The sequence below is a fragment of the Arachis ipaensis genome, chromosome B10, assembly GCF_059453495.1.
Source record: "Arachis ipaensis isolate K30076 ecotype BB chromosome B10, ASM5945349v1, whole genome shotgun sequence".
Classification (NCBI taxonomy): domain Eukaryota; kingdom Viridiplantae; phylum Streptophyta; class Magnoliopsida; order Fabales; family Fabaceae; genus Arachis; species Arachis ipaensis.
Genome location: NC_142435.1, coordinates 113,851,295 through 113,858,994, shown reverse-complemented (window position 1 = coordinate 113,858,994; position 7,700 = coordinate 113,851,295).

The following is a 7,700-nucleotide window of genomic DNA, read 5'->3' as shown; positions in this document are numbered from 1 at the left end:
TTTTACAACCTGTGCGCACGCACGAGTTGGGAAAGTTAATGCATGTGCGTATGCACACCTCTATGCGTACGCACACATCTTAAAAATCTTCTGCGCATGCGCACGCACACCCCTGTGCGTATGCACACGTCATGTTTTATAACTTAAACCTTGTTTTTAAACTATTTTACTTTCCCAACAAGATTGTATACCTCTAGGACACCATTTAAAGACTCTTGGGCTTATTTTTGGGCATTGGAACATAGGAAGGGCTTTAGGAGAATTTATTTGGTGTTACTTTAAAAAGTTAGCGAACGGAGGTTTAGGATTCTGGTGTTTTGAGGATGAGTCTGGTTGAAAAAGAGGGAAGAGTAGTGAACTTGATGATTACTGACAACGGATGTGAGAAATTGGTGAATTGATGAGTTTGGGATGGAAAGTATGAATTGATGATCGAAGTGATGAGTTGAGGACTCAAAAAAAGAATGGATGATCCTGATGGATGTTGAGAGTATGCCAGGCACTATATCCTTGGAAAGTTGAGAGTTGATAACTGGAAGTGATTTGAGATGAGAAATGATGATGATTTGAGATTGATGGACTTGTGGATGTGGATAGTGAGCCAGGCACTATATCCTTGGAATGATTTATGATGAATTATATGTTGTTGTTTTCCTTCTCTGCCGCAAGAGTGTGCCAGGCACTATATCCTCGGATTGAGCATGCAAGTGTGCCAGGCACTATATCCTCGGAACGATAGTGTGCCAGACACTATATTCTCGGAACAGAAGCGTGTCAGGCGCTATATCCTCGGAAGTGGTAGAAAGGCGACATCCGAAAGGGTGTGTCGGGTTGACATTTATAGACTGACAAGTGATATCACGAGCCAATAGGACAAGCATTCATCATATGCATCTCTTATGTGCTTATTTGCTTTGACTACTTGGGTTTGACTAATTGTATAACATGCCTACTTGCTTCTTGCAATACTTGCTATATATGATTATTACCTGTGTATTACTTGCTTGCATTAATTGTGTTTGTCTGGTGCTAAGGAGGTTAGGAGGCAATGGCGATGGGATCGCACGGAGGTTAGGGTGGTGAAGGCTGTGGGATACAATGGTGTAATTAGTATTAGTTAGAACTCCCCTAAGTTTAGATAACCCGGTTTATGGTTTAAGTTCCTGATTTATTTATTTTTGTTCTAAGCTTGGATATATGTATGTGATTTGAAGTTCTAGGATTGCCTTCAGCGTCCCGGAGCCTTACATCTTACATCATTGGGCACTGTTATCATACTGAGAACCTCCAGTTCTCATTCCATACTTTGTTATTGTTTTTCAGATGCAGGTCGCAACCCACCTCTGTGAGTTGCCTAGATGGTGACAGAAGCGGAGGATCCGGATACCTTTTGAGTCTCTTGATTTATTGTGCTATACATCTCTCACTTTTGTATTTTGTTTAGCCTAGAGGCATGTATTGAGAGAACAAAACTTGTATAAGCTGTTTTTACTGTCTGTTTTCTGTAAAGTCTGTATATATGGCTAGCCGGCTTAAACTCCGCGAGCCGTGGCTAGATTCTTATGATATTACACTATGATATTTTGATATACTGTATCTATTTCTTGTGCTTTAAGTTAGTAGCTTCGTTGGTACGTTTTGCGCTTTTCAAATCCTGTTTTTGAGCTATATCCTTCATCGGGCTTCTAGTTACATTAATTCTTTCTATATATAAATATGTATAAGCCTTAGAATTGTCGTAACCCTTGATTAACCTTCGCTTTACGGCTAGAGGTAAGGATTAGGGTAATTGGGGTGTTACAGAAAAGATTCCATGTGAACGGCACTTGTACATGGATTAGTCAATCCTAAGGGACAGGGGAAGCCCGTCTGATAACGCCACTGGCGCGTACTCCGAAAGAGAATCGAGTTAAAATTCCTGAACCGGGACATGGTGGCTATACTCTGTGATGCCAAGGGGTTGAGATTGTATTTGGGTTTCTAAATATTTTTTAAAAAGACTAAACTCCTTTATAATGTTAGCCTAAGATCATTTTACAGACTTCTTATGTCAACTAACAGTTATATTTTATACTCTATTTTCAGCCAATTTAAATTGTCTCTGTGTAATTATTTTCCTATTTTTTATTTGGTGTCAATTTTCAATTTCAAAAAATAATTAAACTGTCAAATAACTTAATTTAATTAAAAATAAATATTATATACAAAAATATTAATATATAAATAATTATTTTTTTTATATAATTTTTTATAATAATAATATTTTTGTTTAACACATAGTAAAAGAAACAAAAAGGGATTGAAAAAAATAAAAGTCAATATTTTATTTTTATATTACTAAAATTTAAAAGTTTATAATTTAGTATAAAATTAATTTTGTTGATTAATAAATAAAAGTAATAAATTTTATTGATTATATAATATTATTCTAAAAATTCACGGTTAGAAAACTAACTGATTTGTGGTTCTATATATATATATATATATAGAAGATATTGTATTCATAGAAAAGGATATGACCACGTCGTTTGTGGCTAATGCCACACCGTGCCCTATTCAATTAACTTCACTTAAAATTTATTAAAATGCTCCTAATTAATATGTGAGATCAAAAAAATTATGGTCACAACTCACACCCACATTATAAAAATATATTGATTAATACTAAATAAAAATATATTAAAAATTAACTACGTACATTTAAAAATTTGCATTCTTATATAATTTATAATTATTGTTAAGTATAGACAGATCTATATATAAAAAAGTGTAAAGGCAAATATCTTTATTGAGATTTGATGAATTTTTATGTATTATATGAAATAAAAATTCATTTATTCTCATTCAATAAATAAATTTGATCTCACTTTAATTTTTTTAATTCATTTCTGTATTCATAATATATAAAGAGAAGATTTCATTATCTTATAATTATATTATATTAATTATTTAATAAAACTAATTAAATAATAATAATAATAAAATAATTAAAAAATAAGCTAATAATTTAAATATAAATACTAAAAGTATCTTTTTTTATGCTCTCTAATATTTTAATTTTTTTTGTTGTTCGTTATTAATTTTTTGTCTTCTCATAAGACTCTTTAACTTTATTTTTTAGTTTTTTTTTATTTAATTAAATATTTATTTTTATATTTTTATATTTTTTAGTTCATTCAATTATTCTGCATTTTATTTTGTAATTATGTTATTGTATATATTTTTTATTACATGGTTAATCAATAAGATTTATCAATAATTTAATCTTTTTGAAATATAATAATATTAATTAGTAATAAATAACAGTTGAAATAAAAAATAAGATTTAAATACACAGATATCCATTGATATTTCTTCTTTTGATGTTAGTTCTAGTTTTGTTGGTAATAATGATATCAACTCAAAAAATTTTCAGTTATGAATATTATAAAAAGTCGATTTTGTAATACTATGAGAGATGAATTTTTAAATGATTATTTAATGACATATATAAAAAATAGACATTTAATTGTATTGACAATGAAAAAATTATTTAATTTTTTTAAAATATAAAATTTAGAAGAACAAAATTCTAAGTTATATGTTGTTATTTAAATTACTATACAAGTATTTTAATTTATTAGTTAAATAACTAGAAGACTTATTATATATACTTTGCTTGCATTGATAAAATTTTTTAGATTTGTCGCTATTGTTAAGTATGAAAATCATAATGCTCATTTGGTAAAACAAAATGGATCAAGATTCTCTAAAATAAAGAAATTAGTAAAGTAGTAAAGTAAAGAGTTAATTATCTTTAACTTAAGATAGTGAGATAGTGAGATACACATTTTATGAAAGTTATAAAATCAATAATAATTAATCATTTATTTTATCATTTTACTAACTTTATCACTTTAGAGGATTCAAATTCTAAAAAAATAGTTACGTAGTTTTCATATAATATTTATTCAATAAATATAATAATAAAAAATTATATTTTATGTTGTTGCATACACAAGGCAAAATTTAAATCCCTGACACTTATTTAAGCGCAGAGGCGAAGCCAAGGCTTAATTTTAATTTTTTACACGTAAATTATATGTAAATTTCAGTTTAGCCTCCTTAAAATTTTATTTTAGTCTTAATTTATTGTATAAATATTTTTGACCCCTTCTAATATTTTATCTAACTCTACCTTTGTTTAAGCAGATTGATAAACTAATCGTTAGACCAACCCATTATAATTGTGCATTATCTCACAATTTTATATTCACTGCTTGTGAAATAAAAAACAATTTTTTTTCTACCTCAATTTAGTTATTGACAACTTAATTGTAGAAGAACGTATTTTATCCCGATTTCGCATTTACTGTTGGTATAATTGAAGAATATTTATGTTATTGAAACAAACTTTTGATGTTCCTATTTCTTCTTGATGTGTACTTTTGGGACGAATGAGAGAAATAACAATTTTTTAATTTAATTAATTATTGAAGGGGAGACCATAAGAATATACACTGAGATTGATAAATTAATCAAACATCGATTTACTTTATCCTATTTTTATTTATTAATTTATATTTACTAGACATTACATACAAAAATATTTAATCTACTGGCTAACTTGAGATTAAAGGAAATGCCAATATACTTCTAATTATAATTATTAGTTTTATATACTCATTAATTTTATGTATTATTCCTTAATTTTTATATACTGTATATTGACTATATTATTTCTCAATTACACTGATTTTTGGGAGAAAACACTTTCTTTTATAATTATTGTTCATATCCTAACCCAACGATTAAGGCCCAGGGTCCAAGTAAAAAGGCCCAACTCAAAGGGTTGACTTCACCTTTCACCAGATCAGCCACTACGAAGTCGGTACTCGTCTCGACTTGCTCTAAAGAAGTCGGGAACGAGGGTTAGCTGGCAGATAAGCACTCATTTGAATGAGTAACTCCCCCTAGAATCTCTCTAACCACTTCCACGAGTCATATCTTAACTTCCCTAAGATAAAGGGACGGTTAACACCCTAGAAAAGTGGCACTACTCCAACGGTGGTTATTGGATCACCACTATAAATACACTGACACCCTTCAGGTATCTCTAAGTCCTAATACTCTTTAGACCTGCTAACACTCTTGCTGACTTAGGCATCGGAGTGTCCTTGCAGGTACCACCCCCCATTCATCCATACTCACAAGTCGGACGGAGGCCTTCAAGGCGCAGACCCTCTCAAAGGCTTCCTCCCCCAAACGATTGGGCCAACCAACGCCATCCAGCCCATTAATCTCCGGTTACCTACCGTAACATTGGCGTCGTTGCCGGGGACCCGAGAGATCAACCAGTGATGGCGGACAGATCCCCCGAGGAGGGTCATGTGGAAACAGATTTTGAACAAGAGAATATGGATACCGGAAATAATGACGCGGACCTAACCCTCCATCAGGAAACCAACGATCAACACAAAGAAGGAACCTCCGGAGTCAAAACCTCGAAGGTGAATTCCTCAGAAGGCCGTGAGTCAGAGAAGGACGGACAGTCCCATGCAACTGAGCTTATGGGATTAGTCCATGTCCACCAAAATCGTTTGGAACAATTAGAACAGGAACGGGAGCGACAAAGGGAGATAGAAAAGCACCTAAGAGAGGAGATGGTTCGACGAAAAGAGTTAGAGGAAAAACTCTTAAAGCTAGAATCCTCCCTCAAAGGTCGGAACTCCCGTGATAATAGAGAAGAGTCGCCCCTAGGAGGGGAAGATCCTTTTAGTGAGGATATAATGAGGGCAAAAGTTCCGAGAAACTTTAGAAGCCCCGATATGGACCTCTACGACGGAACCACTGATCCAAAGCATCATCTGAGCAACTTTAAAAGTCGGATGTATCTGGCTGACGCTTCTGATGCTACGCGATGCAAAGCTTTTCCGACAACCTTGTCAAAAGCAGCGATGAAGTGGTTCGACAGCCTCCCCCCGAGGTCGGTTACCAGTTTTGAAGACCTCTCAAGGAAATTCTTGATGAGGTTCTCTATCCAGAAAGACAAAGTAAAACATGCACCAAGCCTCCTGGGAATAAAACAGGAGGTCGGAGAATCCTTACGAGCCTATATGGAAAGGTTCAACAAAGCATGTTTAGAGATTCAAGACCTGCCTACCGAGGCAGTCATAATGGGGTTAGTCAATGGGCTCAGAGAAGGTCCCTTCTCACAGTCCATATCCAAAAGACACCCCATCTCTCTAAGTGATGTACAGGAAAGAGCTGAAAAGTACATCAACATGGAGGAAAATGCCAAGTTGAGAGACCTGAGCTGGCGACCTGGGCACCCTCCCTCAACAAAAGAGAGGGAGAGGGAAACCAAGAAGAAGGAAGAACTCGGTCTCGATAGACCAAGAAAATATCACTCTTATACTCCTCTGAAAGTTTTCATAGTGGATGTATACAGAGAGATTTGTAACACCGAAAGGCTGCCACCCCTCAGACCCATTAAAAATAAAAAAGGGGGGAGCCGCAGCGACTACTGTGAGTACCATAAAATATATGGTCATCCCACAAATGACTGTTACGACCTCAAAAATGTGATAGAAAAGCTGGCTAGAGAAGGTCGGCTTGACAGATATCTCATAGAAAGGTCGGACGGCCATGGGAAGAGAAAGCGAGACGACGTGGATAGAAGAGACCCACCACCACAAACCCCGGAGAGACATATCCATATGATCTCAGGAGGGTTCGCGGGAGGGGGACTCACCAAATCCTCTCGCAAAAGACATCTCAAGAGAATCTACCAGGTTGGAGGAGAGTCATCCGACCTCCCCACCATTTCATTCACAAAAGAAGATGGGCAAGGAATAATCCCTAGACACGATGATCCAGTGGTAATAACTATGATCCTAGCAAATGCTCATCTCCACAGAACCCTAGTAGACCAAGGAAGCTCAGCGGACATTCTTTTTAAGCCCGCTTTCGACAAACTAGGGTTGGATGAGAAAGAATTAAGAGCCTACCCCGACACCTTATATGGACTAGGTGACACGCCAATAAAGCCACTAGGATTTTTGCCCCTCCACACCACCTTTGGAAAAGGGGAAAAATCAAAAACTCTGAGCATAGACTTTATAGTCATCGACGTAGGGTCAGCATATAATGCTTTAATTGGCAGAGCTACCCTTAATCGACTTGGAGCGGTGGTATCCACTCCTCACCTCTGTATGAAATTCCCGACCTCAGCGGGGATAGCAACGGTAAGGGGAGATCAGAAATTGGCAAGGAAATGCTACAATGAAAGCCTAAACCTGAGAGGAAAAGGCAGAGAAGTTTACACAGTAGAGCTCGGAGGCACAAGGGCCAAAGAAGAGCTGCGTCCACAACCGGGAGGAAGAACAGAGGAGATACAGGTCGGCAAAGAGGAGGGAAAAAATACTCACATAGGGGCCAACCTAGGGGAAACCCTAAAACAAGGGTTGACTAAGCTCCTAAGAGATAACTCCGATCTCTTCGCCTGGAAAGCCTCCGACATGCCTGGGATAGATCCCGAGCTCATGTCCCATAAGCTCTCGGTTTACCCGGGGTCCCGACCTGTACAACAAAGAAGACGCAAGCTCGGCCCAGAACGAACCCTAAGAGTAGAAGAGCAAGTACAAGCGCTCTTAGAAGCCGGCTTCATCAGAGAAGTCAAGTATCCAACATGGCTAGCCAATGTAGTGCTAGTCAAAAAA